This window comes from Lissotriton vulgaris, chromosome 1_1 (assembly GCF_964263255.1).
Source record: "Lissotriton vulgaris chromosome 1_1, aLisVul1.2, whole genome shotgun sequence".
Classification (NCBI taxonomy): Eukaryota; Metazoa; Chordata; class Amphibia; order Caudata; family Salamandridae; genus Lissotriton; species Lissotriton vulgaris.
Genome location: NC_141685.1, coordinates 1,447,422,588 through 1,447,440,217, shown reverse-complemented (window position 1 = coordinate 1,447,440,217; position 17,630 = coordinate 1,447,422,588).

Genomic DNA, 17,630 nt, shown 5'->3' with positions numbered 1-17,630 from the left:
CCAGTGTCAAAGTACTGAGTCCGCTGTGGGGGGGCTCTTCTGGATTTGAATGATGGATGTCAATTGTAAAACTCACTATAATCTGGTCTGTCCAGGTGACGGTTCGTGGGTTGTTGATCGGAATATTGTCAAAAGATGTGAAGACTGTTCTAGGATGTGTGTGGCTCTGTGACACGTTGAGTTGGACCGAGATTTCTGAGGTTGTCAAGAAGGGCTACTGAGGAGGTTTCAATCCAGTCTTTGAGATGGAAATTGAGGTCTCCTAGGAGAATAAAAGCATTGGCATCTGACCACGGGTGGTAGCATCCGTGATGTTTTTTTCAAAGTTGGTTCGGGGAAGGTGGGCTGGAGACTCGGGTCCAACCCAGAGAGATATTTGCTGTGGTTTGTAATGTGAAGTTGAGGTGCTCCATGTAGTTTGCTTCTGTGGTGTACATGAAAGTGTTTTTTGTCGACATTGGCAATTCCTCCTCTGGCCTATTTTTCAGTCTTGCATAGAGAAATTGTATCTGAAGGGAATGGCAGTGGCCATGTCTGGTGTTGAAGCTGTGGTCAGCCATGTCTCTTTGAGGAAGAGAAGGTCCAGGCAGAGTCTTCCAACAGGTTTCAGATCTCTGTGGCTTACTTGCTGAGTGAGCAGTAGTTGATGCGCATGTATGCTACTGGAGCAGAGGGGTGCGGGTGTGTTTTTATGGTAGATATTTGAATGTGTGTAGAGGTGGGTGGCCAGGAATTCAATGTGTAAAAGCTTCTTCTGTTGCCAAATTGACTTGCCAACACAAGTGATAAAAAAGTGGAGGCAGACTGATAGATCTAAGGGTTCTGATATATGCAAATGTGGGAAGAAAATTTATATAAAAGTAGGGACACTTCAATTGATATGTGTTGTAACAATAGCATATAGATGTAACCTGCATCTGCATCTCCACAAGGAGGCAGTGGGGCACGAAGAGCTTCCTATAGATCAGACATACAAAGATTCATAATATTTCTCAACCCGATTCTGGATACGCTGCTACCATTGCAATGGCTGAGATAGAAGACATAAAAAGCAAGCTTTGGAGTAGTCAAGTCTAGATTTGAGAGCTGAGTTAATAGCCCTAGGTGTCAAGCACTTTGGAATATATGGCAGAGCTTTCTTTCCACTCTTAAGCTGAAAAAGCAAGACTTGTTGACCAAATTATTTTGGGGCACAAACTTCAAATAAATTCTATTAGAAAGCCTATAAATAATATCTTTTCTACTGGTTTTGGTGGTGACCCTAAATTAGCAGGATTAGAGATGGGTATCAGGTGAAATGATTTCTCAGAAGTATGATCTCCAATTCATCCATTGGGATTCCAAAGTCAAACATACCTTTAAATGTCTCAATATTCTGGAATGTCTTGTCAAAATGCAAGATTAATCGCTTACCAGCCTCATTTGAAACAATATAAACAGCAATGCTTTTAACAGTTTAGTTATCTGTGTGCTATACATGATAAAGAAAATAGATGAGAGTGCAAGACCTTGTGGAACTTCTCATCTTAAGGTGGCTGTTTTTGAACGATGAGATGATAGGATTCACACAAATTTGACTTTTTCTAAGAATGAACAGAATAGTTTTAATGCTTTCCCTCTTATTTCTACCTCCTTACAGTGTGATTTAAAATATCAAAAGCAGCAGAAATATCGAGTCGTATGAGGCAGCCAAGAGTTCCATGTTCCACATCCACATTTAGCATAACAGAAACAGAAAGAAAAGCAGCTTCAGTGCCTCGACCTACTATAAATCTCAGTTGGCTACCATTAAGGAGGATTTTAAATTGTACTTCTGAAAATTCCACTTTTAAAAAGCTGAAAAACCAATGAGAGGGTTTGGCTTATCTGCAGTAAGGCCACACCAATATCACGAAACAACAACAACTTGCCAATACTGCGTCTTGTTTTCAGCGTTAAACCAACCAGAGGCAGAACAAAACTGGCCCTTGTAAACTACTTTTTCCGTTCAAATAAATCTATTCATTTCTCTTTGAATCTATTTAATTCGTTTTCATTTCAAAGAACCATTTTACAAAAATTCACAACTTTACAACCAACATTACACAAAAAGTCCCCACCCAAAATTGGTGCTCATAGAGCATACCTCTTTCATACCCACACTTTCATCCATACATCCTATACCATTTTGTTTGTGTGTGCTAAATAGATATCCCATTCATACAGCTCTTCACCATTCAAATCTTCATACATTCATCATATATACAAAACCAAAATCCCACTCTGGGGAAAACCGTAAACGAAATGTCTTTTTAAATTATTTTCTTCAATCGAAAAGCAACAATATTTCAAACATGTACAAGCAAGTTACACATATAGGCCATCTCAAAATATCACATTCAAATAATCCTTGAGCATAACATTTTTTGATAGATTGACCTAGGAAAAATTGTGGTCGACGCGCTTCGAGTTCCTTAAGTGAGGAACTCTCCTCAGGACCAGGTGGCTCTGAAAAGACAAAAAGTACATTTGTCTTAATTATTTTACCATAGGTGGTCAGTCTCATAAAACCTATTTGTAAAAAACCTGGAGAAGCTAAGTCAAAAAAAGAAAAAGTAAGAGTTTTGACTTAGCTTCTTCAGGGTTTTTACAAATAGGTTTTTTGAGACTGACCACCTGTATCATTTTGAATTTTTTTAGGAATCCCTTTTTAGGACTCCACACGAGTAACTGAATGAGAAGAGCAGATTGATTGATTAGGTAAGAGAGCTCCCCGCCGCCCCACCAGATAGTGGTTTTGCCCTATGGTAAAAGAATTAAGACACATCTACTTTTTGTCTTTGCAGTGCCACCTGGTCCTCAGGAGATTTCCTCACTTAAGGAACTTGAAACGCGTCGACCACAGGTTTTCCTAGGCCAATCTATGAAAACATTTTATGCTAAATGATTATTTGAATGTGATATTGAATGGTATAGGATGTATGTATGAAAGTGTGGGTATGAAAGAGGTATCCTCTATGAGCACCAATTTTGGGTGCGGACTTTTTGTGTAATGTTGATTATAAAGTTGTGAATTTTTGTAAAATGTTTCTTTGAAAAGAAAACAAATTAAATTGATTCAAAGAGAAATAAATAGATTTATTCGAACGGAAAAAGTGGTTTACAAGGGTCAGTTTTGTTCTGCCTCTGGTTGGTTTAAAGCTGAAAACAAGACGCAGTATTGGCAAGTTGTTGTTGTTTCATCTCACTTTTAGAAAGCTGGCATTTTCTTTTGTTGGCCATGTAGTGCCTGTAGTTTGTCTCTGATCACATGACAGGGTGTAGTTGTCAGTTGGACTTTGTGAATTGCTCCTAGACAGCCACACACGAAGGTAGCTAAGGTGTGCCTCAATGTTAATGTTAATGTTATGGGGAATTTGTAAAGCGCACGGCTACTCCAAGGAGTGTCCCATCTCTGGCAGGATGGGAGGGCGGAGCTGGCAAGGCCTCACTGACACCTGAATAGGATGTGTCCTGACGGCCCACAAAGGGCTGCATACCCCCCTGTAGGGAGTCCTTAGCCAGGGCAGGTAGGGAGGTCATCAGTGCACTTCAAAGGCATGTCTTTGAAGACTCTCCCACTTCATAGGCACCACTGGGTGTAAGTACTGGACCTCAGACACCACCATTTTAGTACACTTCTGGACCTGTTGATACTCTACCAGGAAGAATAACTGATGTGGTTCTGAAGGACCGTCTCTCTGCTGGACTGCTCTTTGCTGGACTCCTACTTTGATGTGCAGTTCTGCTGCCTGCTGTCTTCTTGCCTGGGTGAGAAGGGCTGGATTTCCATCTCTTTTACCCCTGAATCCAAAGATACTGTAAGGGCTAGCTGGATGGCCTCCTGATCGGAAGCATCAGGGTCATGACAGGCTTCCAACCCCTGTACCTGGACTCTGCCATCTGTGAGTCTACCCAGACAAGTGGTGCCATCCCAGTCCTGTACCCTTGGAAGTGATTCTAAGGTACTTGCCAGCAGAATCAATGCATCTTCTCTGCTGAGCGACACATCCAAGAGCAGAACGGACGCATTGCTGCTGCTGTGTGGATTAGAACCATAGCAAAAGACTCGCAGTCTCAACACAACCCGATGCTTGGGACAGATGCATCGCCTTCAGAACCGCCATTGCACAACATTTTACCAGGTGCAGTTCTACAGCCTACATTCTCTGTCTGCTTGCTAACTCTGAAACCCTTTTCCGACTATACTTCTAAACACTGCATGAAATATTGCTATTGATTTACTCCAGCTTGAATGGTCTCCTCTCTCTCTCTTTCCCCAGCATCTTGAGACCCCTACGGGTGCGCTTCACAATTCCCTGGTTGATTTTCGTCAAAGTGACCCTCTTTTTACCTTTCATCCTCTGCATACCTTCTATTTCTGAAAATAGCCTCCTTTCAGCATTTTTTGCTGTCTGGCTCAGTCCGTCTTATTGTAAATCTGAAATTGGCTGATACCTCATTTCATAGATCACAATCAATCAATCAATCAAAGACATTTATAGAGCGCACTACTTACCCGTAGGTTCTCAAGGCGCTGGGGGGAGGGGGGTGCCGTTACTGCTCGAACAGCCAGGTCTTCAGCTTCTTCCTGAAGGAGAGGTGGTCTTGGGTCAGGCGCAGGTCGGTCGGGAGGGAGTTCCAGGTCTTGGCGGCCAGGTAGGAGAAGGACCTTCCTCCTGCCGTTGCTCTTCGGATGCGGGGGACGGCGGCGAGGGCGTGGTTGGCTGATCGGAGGTGGCGTTTGGGAGCGTAGAAGTTGATTCGGTTGTTGAGGTAGCTCGGGCCTTGGTCGTGTAGGGCTCTCCTCTTTCAAGCCCTAGCCATGTAATCTAACATTGACTGATCTCCAACAGCCTATCTATCTCACTAATCATTCACCAGAAACCACAAAACCCCCTCTAATGAGCACAGGAACATGGTAGTAACATATCACAAGTTAAATGGAGTAAATGTCTGCAATTTTTCTGGAGAGCACATTATTAATAACAACAACAAACAATAACCACTACCCTTGTGTTCCGGAGTAGCAGGCTACTTGCCGTAAAGTGCTTCAAAGCATCACCAGTGGTAGTGAGCACTATCTGACTCCAATTACGCAATTACAATGGCACTTTTAGTGTCTCTGACTGTTGGTAATGTCAAGACCTGCTCCCATGAAAAACGTTTCAAGACATACTCTAGTGCAACCAATTGGGGTGATGCCCCATTAAAACTACTCATCTAAATCACAGGCAGACAAACAAAGTGTTGATCCCTTGCACACTATGTGTGTGATGCTTAGTTCTGAACAATTCAACATATGCAACCAATTAAAACAATCCAAGTGTTGCTGCCATGAAAAAGATCCCAGTAATTTTCCTTTGTGCACAACTGAATAGCTGGCCATATGTAAACAATTCAAATATCTTACCCATCGTTATGCGTTCCATCTCCAACTATTGCAATAACATCTCTGTTCAATTACAGCATCTCTCTTCTTACTAAATGACTGCAAATTAGGCGCATGTAAAGGCACGTAGTGCTGGCAATAACACAAAAGTGCAACAAGAAAGGGCATCATTTCATTGGGGCCATTGTTACAGGCTGCTTCTCATATGGTCCAGTTTCCTGACATTTCTATTTTTTTCAATATGCTCATCCCAAAATGAACTACATCACCACTCCTTATATAATATAACATTGTCCACTCCGGTTTCAAACGTCTACTAGATTTATTTCTGTGAATTTGGATCAAATTTCTCCATAGAACCTGCATTCTTCAAATTAGCTTACACTGGCTCTTAGCAAATCATCTGACAACTGGAAACACTCCTCACTGTAACCCCTTTGCTATCAGGTAATTAATCCACAGTTCAGGTGAGGCTCATCACTGAAATTGGTGATTTCTTGTCATCTGAAAATCTGGCAGACTTCTTTAGGACTGACTGTTGAATCAAAACAACACTGCAAACTTTACTGACCTGATTACAACTAACTACATCTTACTCAACCAAATAGAATAGTGGGCCTATTGAGGCAGAGTTGGTCTGATTTTTAAAAAACAATCTTTACTTCTTTTATTTCTTTCCTTCTTATCACGTGTGAGAGTTGGGAAATTGGCTAGTTCAGTCTGCAAAACAGCTCCATCTGGGTATCATGCTGCAACCCATCACGCAAGACTAGGAACTCCATCTTTCAGGTTTGGTTTTATTGGCTTTTTACCAACCCTTTAGTCTTCTGCCATGGTGTTGGGAGCCTTAAATATATGGCCATATCTTCAATCTGATTATTTTATAACCCTTAAAAGTGGTTGACGGACAATGGTCCCATCTGAGGGGTCACCCAAACCTTTTGCCTTTCTCCTCCTCTTTTTGCTGAACTATTTTTGTTGGCTTTAGGACACTGAGCACATTACCACTTCTGAGAAGTGTCAAAGTGAATGTGCTCTCTCCTCTAAACAGTGTAAACAAATTGGCAAATTATCAACATATAACAAGGGAGAAATCGTAAGGAAGACACCAAACTAGGTAGATAAAAAAAGTAGGCTTCATTTAATATATTAACAAATATTCATGGTTGAAAACAATTAATAAAAATACATAAGGTGAACCTGTTATATAAACAACAAAATTACTCAAAGCACAATATACTTCATAAAAAATACATATAACATAGCATCTACTAGTGGCAGACAATTTGTATTATTCAACGCGCGTTTCAGCGTTTTTCGGAACGCCTTCTTCAGGAGCCACAGTAATATCAATACCACAGGATGTTGAATATGGAAAGCATTTTCAATTCTTCCTTTCTAAATCAAATTCTTGGATTAAAAATATCGATTTCGAAATAGGTCGTTATTGGCTTTTCATATTGAGAAAACTTCTTTATATGTGGTCAGGATAGAGGATGTATCTATCTGGTATGTGGTTCATCAAAACAATTATGTCGGAAAGTCCCAGTAAAGATGGACAATATGCGCTCTTGCTTTAACATACGAGGGACCTTGAAGTATTTCAATATTGTTTGTTTCAGCTGCCCGGTGGTCGGGAATATGTCAGCTCTCTTGCGTTGCAGCAGATAACGAACGTAAGAATGCCGTCTTTAAAATTGTTGATTGAATATGAGCAATACTTTAAAACTGCTGTCTCTGATCGGCCGGTAGAGAATATCTAGCCGTATCTAAATGGTACCGATGTGTCCGTTTATAACAACCTGCGAGAGCCGCGCTGGAACAGACTGCTGGCGTCTCACAGCCATTGCGGAGAAGGAGTGGCTCGAAGCATGCGTCCACAAGTCTTTTTGAATCAGCAGGTAGAGATAATTGAAGTCAATTATCTCTACCTACTTTTTTTATCTACCTAGTTTGGTGTCTTCCTTACGATTTCTCCCTTGTTATATGTTGATAATTTGCCAATTTGTTTACACTGTTTATTTCCCTGTACTCTGAATTAATTTTCTGAACAGGGGGTCCTTGTTATTTACATTACTCTCTCCTCTAAACACCTGCTTGGCATATTTAATGTACTTGTAAGTCTCTTGTAAAGTGGTATAGCATATACCCAGGGCCTTTAAATTAAATACTACTAGGGGGCCAGCAGCACTGACTGTGCCACCCACACAAGTAACCCTGTAAACATGTCTCAGGCCTGCCACTGCAGAGCCTGTGTTTGCAGATTTACTGCCATTTCAAAATGGCATTTAACACCCTTTGTTAAGCCTTAAACTCCCTTTTTTGCACTCCAAAGGTAAACCTTAGTTATTTCATCACTAAGGTAGTCCCTGGTTAGCCCATAGAGCAGGGTACTGCGTAAATGAGTGGTAGAACATGTCATTTTAAGTTTTGCATGTCCTGGTAGTGAAAAATCACCTAAAGTCGTGTTTCATTACTGCGAGGCCTAGTCCTCTTGTAGGTTAACTTTGGTAATTTCCTATTACACTTTTAAGCTGTAATAGCTGAATAGAAAGGAGTGGCTCTGTCATTTTTTATATCTTTAGAATAGTAATGATAAATCCTCTTTACTGTTAAAGTTGGATTTTGTATTACTATATTGGAAATGCTACTTTTAGAAAGTGGGCATTTCTCTACTCTTACAGCTCAGTGTGACTGCAGCCTGTGTCCAACACATGTCTGGGGCTGAGGACAGCCACAAAGACAGGACGGTTATGTGTGTCTGAGTACTCCTCTGCATTAATCTGCATTCTTGTGGCTCTTCCTGAGCAGGAAGGGAGGAGAGCACAGACACACTTGAATAGGCAATGTCCTGTTTCCCACTCGAAGGACGGATTACCACCTAATAATAGTCTGGAGCCAGAGCTGGGAAGAAAGAACTTCTGTTCAGTTAAAATACCCTTTATTGCAGGCACCTCCACTTCAAAACCACAACTGGGTATATGTACTTGGGCTCTGACCCCATAGGATCAAATACTTCTAGACAGTTGTATGATGGTACAATGCTACTAAAATCATCTCATGCCTTTAAAGCGCATTTGTTTCCCTGTATTTGTTTAGCGTGTATATGCTTTTATCTTGCATGCTAATACCACGCATTACTAGGTTAAGTTAAAATATATATATATATATATATATAGATATATGCCCATCTGGTATCTGAGACTGTTAAAGAAGAGCTGGACACTGCCTTGCAACCAAAGTGATCTCCAAGGGCTTGTTGGCTTGCCTCCTTTTGCTTGAGACTCAGGGATGTCAAAGTTTCTATCCCTGCTCATGTTCCTGGTTCACTGGAAGTGGACCCAGATACTTGCACAAAAGAAATCAGTGCATTTCCAGTCTGCATGTTGCAGAACTGACACATCGACCCAGTTGAGGGAGTAGAATCAGCATTTCATTTTCAGAACCAATATATCACCTTGAGAGCCCAACACATCTAAACCTTGCATCGCCGCCGCAGCTGTGCGGAGAAATCAATGCATCCCATAAAATGCGCAGAGAAACCCGGCACAATGCACTTCAGAACCAATGTATTCCAGCTTGGCACTTCGTCTACAGAACCGACTCATCACCACCACTGCATGGAGAAGATCGACGCATCACCTCTACATTAATGCATCACGGGACTGCATACCGCATTTCACTGTTGTGACCAGAATCAAGGCACTCTGTTACCCGGGCCTGCATGGTTCCTGTGCCTAGTCTGTTGACTTTGCCCCGGTAGAGTGCGGCCACAAAACCCCATTGGTGCTTTTTGCTTCTACGCACTAGAGCTTTCTTTTTTCTTTAAATATTAATTTGTTTTTGTTTTGATTTATTTATAAATGTTATGTCTATTTTTCTAAAGCAGTGTGGAGTCTTTCTGTGGTGTTTTCATTGTGTTACTACGTGTTGTGTTGCACAGATACTTTATACATTGTCTCTTTACATAAGCCTTACTGCTCTGTACCACGCTACCAGAGAGTGAGCACAGCTTATCTTTTAGTGTGTACCTAGCTTACCCTAACTAGAGTGGTGGCACCTACTTGGACAGGGTGCATACCTCTGCAATATAGAGACCCCATTTCTAACAGTGTTGTTGGAGAGCTAGGGTTTCTTTCAATCCACAAGAATCCAACCACACCTAAGGTCATACTCTGACCACCATCTTTTCAGAAAAACACTCTAGTTCAGTGTCAAGGTATTACAACTTCCATTTGGTCTAAACAGTTTCCCATTGCCATTTCTAGATCTGGACCTATAATAATGCACAGTAGGCTAACAGGTAAGGAGGACCAATTAAACACATCTTTCTCCTCTCTTAGCCACACTGGTCAACCTTAATTTTGAATGTTTAGCTATTCAACTCCTTGCCTCCACCATGAAGGCTACAGGGCTGATATGCAAAGTAAGTAGTGAATCTGCACTTTAGATTCACGCCTTCATCCGAGTTTAGATTTTCACTTTTCATAATTTGCAAAAATTCTTTATTATGTGATATACTTTTTGGGATCCCATTTTCACTGTGCATAGTATTCCACTGCAGGAAATTAGGATCATTTGAATCATATTTTCTTTTTCCATGTGGAGAAATCCCTCCCCCTATGCTCCCAGCAAATTGGGGATGTGATATATTTCCCTTTACTAAAGGCATTTATACCATTAAAATGTTGGAGTGAAAACTCAACACTTTCTATGCTTCAAAGAGAAATATGTGGAGTTTGTGAATGATGAAAAACTTAGGCCCAGATGCATCAAGCTAGAATCCGCTCGCAAAGGGGCAGATTGGGTATTTTTGCATTTGGGATGCATCATCCCAAATGCAAAAATAGCAAATTAAGAAATCGCAAAATTGCGATTACTTGCATTTAAGGAATCTCAAATTGAGATTCCTTAAATGCAATGCATTAAAGTTTAAAAAATAGTGATTTCACTAATAGGGCTCGCAAATTACCATGAAGTTGAACTTCATGGTAATTTGCAAAAACTTTGGAAAATGCACCAAAGTGCATTTTTCAAAGTTTCATGTTGCGCACACACATGCCCTAAGGGCATTTGTGTGTGCAACATATGTGCACAGATCAATTTCAGGGGTGCAACAGGGTGTCCTTTCGACACCCCTGCTCCCTTGAAATCGCATTCTCAATTTGCGATTCGCTAATTGCGATTCGCAAATTGAGAATGTCTTCCTATCCATTCCTATGGGCCTCTAGACCCATAGGAATGAATGGGGAGGTATTCTTTAATTGCGACTCACAGTTAAGGCATTTTAAGAAATCGCAATTTTTTTAGTGATTTCTTCATCAATTGCATTTTGCCATGCCTTAATAGCGAATCATTATTTTTCGCTATTAAGGAATAGCAAAAGGGTTCTTGATGCATCTGGGGGTTAGTTGTTTACAACCATTCCCAAATGTTGCAGGTTTTCCCTGCCTTGAAATGCCCATATACCCACCTAATTAGTGGGATTCATGGGTGTGCAGCTCTGCCTACCTATAAGTGGACTATGCCTGCCAGAAATCCCTTTGTGAATTCTTGATAGGCTTAAGTAAGGTAACGTTTGATGTATGTGTATGTTCATTACAATGTTCATGGACTTTTTAGTCCATACCGTGCAGGAATTCTTTTTAGCTTTCCCATTGTGGAGCCCATTTTCAGGGCACTGCCGTAAGAATGTCAAAAACAAATCCCGCCAGACAAGAGAATAACTTGTAATTTGGTGGGCGGCATCACCATGGGTTTGGCGGCACGGCGGTGGGGCAGACCTGGCACCGCACTGCCAAACTCGTAATTGGGCCCTAAGTGAAAATGAGTACAAGGGTGACCAGTACTAAACGAGAGGGTGATCAATGGGAGATTTTCTGAGCAGATTAGTCACTTTGACGTATTGCTGGAAATTATGATCTTTTGCCTGGTATTCCCCCAGTTTTTTTGCCTTTTTTTTGCTGAACCGGTCTGTTCCGTCCACAGTTCTCTGCCCACTTTACTCTTGCTAACTAGTGGTAAAGGGATTGAGCTCTCCTCTCTAAACATGCTACAATTGGCATGCCCCTATTTGGCTAATTTAATTTACTTGTACATCCCTAGTAAACGGTACTGCATGTAACAAGGGACTGTTATGCTACTAATGACTAATAGGGTTATACCACTGTTTGTGCCACCTGCTGAAGTAGTACTGTAAAACCTGTCTCCAGGTCTGCTGCTGTAACTTGGGTGACCAGTTCTAAACAGCCATTTTGATCTGGCAAAATGAACCTTTTTGCCAGATCTACACCTTTCTTTTGAAAAGGTACAAATCACCCCTTAGGTAGGCCTTAAAAGCCCAAAGGGAATGGTGCGAGGATTAAAAAGAAGGACAAGTATATTTAATGTTTAACTTGTCCTGGAAGTGAAAAACCTCCAAAGTCCTTTTTCTTTGTGTCAAGATTTGCTCTGCCATAGGTTAAAGCAGTTTTACACTAGTACCTTTACTAAGTGCTCAATTTAGTTTGGGAATGGCTAGAAAATGGTTGAAGGAGTCGTTTTAATAGAAATTTAACATCCAGTGTGATATTAAACTATGATCTACATTTTTGAAAATTACACTTTTGTGAAAATTGTCATTTCTCTGCCTAATACCGAAAGGCATTGCTGTCCGTGTCCAAATTTCACCTGATCCCTGATGGCTCCCCTGTGGTGAGATGTAAATTGCTCTAGACGGTGGACAAAGTGATCTGGGCTTGGGAGGAAGACTCCTTCCTTGACAAGATGGGCTGGCGGGCTGTGCCCAACCCCTTCCTGAGCATCAAAAGATGTCTACCTTGTATCTGGCAGAGGAACCTTACACCAAATCTTGCCTCCCCTTTGTCTCTCTGGTCAGGTTGGCACCTTCCCAGTGGAGTGGAGGAATTGACCAGAACTGGTCTAGGGGTGGACAAAGGCTTGCTTTGCGCCTTACCCTCTCCTCTGACACTCTGGAACATGTCAGGCATCAGATAAAAAAACTGCCCTGCTATCTGAAAAACCTGGATGATGACTGGACCTGCTTGCCTTGAACCCAGGCCCTCGGAAGTAACTCAAAAGGCCAGTTTGTGGAACTCTTGTTTGAACTCCAGGAACACAATCTTCCAGAGTCCTCTTTCCATGCAACGGCCTAGCTGATCAGTTCCAACTTGACCTGTCATTTACCCTGCGGCTGGCCTTTGCTGAAGGGAGTCCTAACCCCCAAGTGCCCCTTCCCAGTTCCATGACCCTTGGCTGTTGTTAGCATGTACTCCACCTGTCCCAAAACTGCATGAAGTGGGACTTAGAAAAGTTATGCCATCTTTCTGCCTGGAGCACTAACAGAGGCCAGGATCACTGTGAAAATTGCAGCTGTTGATGTTGAATAGCTGTGCTCCCTTAGTTAAATTGTCCCACTAAAAGAGATCTGACTTCCAGAAACTTTTCTAAGTCTGAACTTAAAGGGCTCCATTGGGAGTGACACTGAGCAGTAGCTGAATGATGCTGAGGGCTTCCCAGACACGAAATTCACCTACTCTTAGCTTGACCGCCTTCGCCGATAACTGCACCGGGACCCTGCACTTCAGCAACCCGCTGTCATTGAGCCCCGCTTCGGATCCAGCTTGCAGTTTGGCCCGAAGATGACTCTTAGATGATCACTGTCATTCCATAAAAGTTTGTAAGGGCTCAATTATGAGTCTGGCGATCCACAGACTGCCAGACTCATGCGGGTGCTCTGATGGCAGTCTTCTGCCTGCCCTTTTTCATTCAGGGGACCACCACTGCCTAGCCAAGCATATTATAAGTTTCCTCTCCACCACAGTTTTCCTGGCGGTTCCTCTGCCATGAAAACCGTGGTTGAGAGGAGAGATGCCCCCTTGTGCCTCTGTGCCATGATGTGCATGCAGGGGAGCACAACATGTGCCCGCCTATGAGAATGCACCCCATTTTCAATTCATGCCATGCAGGAACTTTTTTGTTGTTGATTCCATTGCAGTGCTAATTTTCAGGGCACCGCCATGGGAACTTCAAAAAAAGCCCATCAGACACAAGAAGCACTTGTAATCTGGTGGGCAGCCTGACCATGGGTTTGGCGGTGTGGCGGTGGGGTGGACTTGGCGCCGCACCAGCAAACTCGTACTCAGGCCCTATGTCAGAAGATAAAGTTTGCACCAGGATGAACATAGACCCTGTTTCCAAGCGCGATTTATCATGGTCGGCTTCAACTTTTTACTTTCACCCCGTCTAATGCAACCGATAACAACAGTTGCCACTTTGTGCTTTTTGGTGCTATTTTATAATTCAAACATCAAAAACTCACATATCTGGGGTTACTTACTGCATTTTTTTGTTTCATTTTATTTATTAAAATATTCACTATTCATCTGCATTGGTTTGGGTTTTTTATTGTGTTGACTTTTCACTTTATTACATTTTGATTACTGGATAAATACTTTACACATTGATTCTAAGGCAAACATGACTGCTGTGTGCCAAGATACTGTAATGTTAAGCACAGATTTGTTTAGCAAGTTTAGTGGTTCACCCTGACAAATATTGTGATTATATTTTACTGTGGGTTGTCATCCCCCTCAACTAATACTTCAATTTCTTACAGGTATGATTTGAAGAGGACTCTTAAGGTCTTTCCTGAAAGATAGAATGTTGTGACTACATCCTACGTTTTGTGTTAGGGAGTTCCAGATTTTGGGAGCTGCCCCTGATAAGTATTAATTGATGGCTAATAAGAATTTTAAATTGGGAGTTTCTATAGTGAAGAAGAATTTGATCCTTGACAGTCTAGCAGTTCTAGACTATGTGAGATTAGATAGATAGAAGAGTGTGTTGGTGTACTGCAAAGCTTGGTAGCTGATACATGCAGTTTTGAACTTGATCTGTGCCTTAAGGGAGAGCGAGTGCAGGTCTCTCAGAATCAGAGTAGTATGGTCGAATTTTGCTTTCCTCTGAGGTCTGTCTTGCAGTGGAGTAGAAAAAGACTTTGAGAGGGATTAGAGTTGATGAGGGAATACCTGATAGGATGCTGTTGCCCAAGGTAATTCTTGAGATGAGTCCAGCATGGCATGAAGTCCTTAAGTGAGTGAGGGGTTAGCAGTTTGAGTTTCTTTAACTGGTGAGTGTGGAACTTGGCAGCTTGTGTAATTGTGTTCATGTGCCTTTGTTACAATGTAATGGATTGAGTGCCATTGAGGATAGTTGCAAAGGCAGAGCTAGATCGACTTTGGCAGATGATTTCAAAGAAGAAAGAGGGAGTTCCATTTTTGCTAAGTTTATTTTCACATAGTGAGAGTGCCTACAGCTGTGAATTGATCTCAGGCTCATATATAAGGTGTGTAGATCTGATACCCGTTGTTTTATCTAAAGCTGGGTGTCATCTGCATACTGGTGAAGTTGTATGATTTTGTTGTTCATGGTGAGCAATTTGAGTGGTTCCACCTAAAGATTGAACAGGATTGGGGAGATTGGGGAGATTGTGAAGCCTTGTGAACCTCCGGAATTCATTCTTACTTTTGCCAATGTGAAGTTACCCAATTTTGCATGCTGGGTTTGTCAATTCAGCAAGTAAAGAAACAAACTATCTACCAAGATATGCACCAATCCCCTTGAGCTCATCTTAGGTTCTATGGGGTTGAGTAGGACATTGTGGTCCTTGTATTGAGTTCTGGCGATGGACCTAATAGGACAAGTAGGCAGATTTTTCTTTGTCCAAGATATGGTAGATATCATCTGGAATATTCAGGGTTACAGCTAGATCTAATAGGACCAGTTGGCAGACCTTTCCTTCATTCAGGATATTGAACGTATCATCTAGGATCTTCAGGGCTGCTTTTTCAGTGATGTAGCCTCCCCTGAAACCTGATTGGCTATTACAGAGCGCTTGATTGTTTCTGATGTGATGTGATTGTTTAGTTGGAATGAAACACGTTTTACAATGACCTTTCCAAGAGATTGCTGATGGGTCTGAATTTTTCTAGAACTTCATGGTGACCATAGCACTCTTTGATTGGGGGTTGAAACGTCGACATCCAGATTAGGCATTCTGTACTACTATTCTGCATATCAGTGCAGCCGCGGCCGGTAGTGGGAGTACCTGCTGGGCGGTGACATGAGGAGGGGGAGGGGCAGGGTGGGGGGTAGTAATGTATGGATTACGGACCTTAACAGGTAAGTAAACATATAAATAAATAAAACACATTTTTTTGCGCGCACTGCATCGCATTTGGTGATGCAGTGTTCCCTATGTTAGCCCACTGTACACTAGGTAGGCCACATTAGCTTTGCACATTACTATATAAACACGTTTCCTTATGTGCCACATTTTATTTTCACACACAACCTGCAGTTGTTTTCTCATTCTGTCCTTTCTGGGATTCAGACTGAACAGCAGACATGTTCAAACAACAATTGTCCCTTGTTATTCTGTTCTGGTCAGGCCCTTGCACATAAACACAACACAGAAATGTTTGCTTATGAACATGTGAACCTTGTCATATAGGTGTGCACAGCAGTGTAACAGAGAGAGGATTTTCTGAGAGAAGATTACAGCTGTATCTGAGATATAGAACATCCATCTTTGTATGCCAAGGTATGGGGTTCGCTACTAATCAGAGAGATCTTTGCTGTATAATCAGTTTGCTTCTGTAGAAGGGGAGAGGGGTTAGGCAATTTTGTCTTATAATATGACAGGGCTTTTCAAAATCTATGGATTATTGAGAATGCTGATGGTATTTTTTCTAAGCAGTCGTTTTCTGATTGTGGGACTTATACTGCATTCTAGAGCACATAAGCTGACATAAACATTTCAAACTTCCTTTGTATCTCTGTCATATCTTAATATGGACGAGTGTGTGAGAGAGAGGGGTGTCCTGTGACCGTGAATCATGAGAGGGTCAGGAGTGTTGTGTTCTGGGGTGTCAATTCACTTGTCTCTCTAGCTATGAGTAGGGTGGCAAGTGAGACACTATAGCTAATTGGACTAACGTGGTATGGTGACTCAGTCGCTATCTACTAATGTTTTATGGTCCCAAGCATAGTTCTGTTCGTGAGCAGAATCTCTGCAACCTTGCGCTGCCAATGTTTGGTTTGGTACTAATTTGTGGGAACCCTGAGTAGCTTTTGAGCTTGTCCACAATTCCCTTGCACCATTCTACAGAGACGTTCGTGGTGCTTGGGATTTCTCCTAGGCAGTTTTTAGGAATCATCTAGTTCTGTTTGGTTTTTCAATCACGAAAGTTAAAAGGAATATGCCCTCTTTTAGGCTTCCTTTTTCAATGATATGCTTGTTGAATATGGCTGTTGCAATTGTGGCTAATTGCCGCCCAGCAGTTACTCCGCACTTACTTCAGCATGGTGTCCCTAAAGCGGGGGCTCCTGTGGTTTTTGTGATTGAAGCAGATGCTGCATATCACTTTGAAGTTTTTAATTCTTGGGCCACATTTCCGTCTGCCAACCATAATGATAATATGTCTCATACTTATACTGCTGCTGCATCACCAAACGTTATCGTCCTTATGCACTTCTTTAAATTCTTCTTACCGTCTAGGAACACCAGACTTGGCTTAACGGCGCCCTTCACCATGACCCCAGTATTGTTTGTATGGGCCCCTTATAGCATTGATGGGTCCACTGGCATACTCCTGCAGGTTTTATATCGGACCCAAATGTAGCTGGTATGAATTTAGCAGAGACACATGTGCTATATGACCAGGTTGTGTTTTTTATATAGACGCTTATTACAAACAAAAATTTCTGTGCCTTTCTGGCGGGTCCTACTAGAGATATTGTACCTGCTCAGGCACAACAAACTTTGGACTTGTAATTAGTTAGGTGATTGGGAATTCAGTTATGGGCAAACACCCACTTAATCATAAAGACATTCCATTTTGGATTGCCCAGAAAATTGATCAACTTGACGCTGTGTTTCCCCTTATGGGTCCAAAGGAAAAACTTAGAATGTTAACCATGTGTTTCCCTAATGGTCTGGTTCCCCCTTTAGCCGACTGCAACATTTGGGGGACCATGTTTGCTACACTGTATACTCTTTGTTGTGGCACTCCCTCAATGGTTATTTATCAAACGTCTTTAAACAATACAGAATAGACGTGGGGCAAGTCCTGCTCTCGATTTGGGGAGGAAACTTGTGGGAAATTTTCTGGTTGCCTCAGAAATTATTATTTCTGATATTAAAGGTGAAGCATCTTCT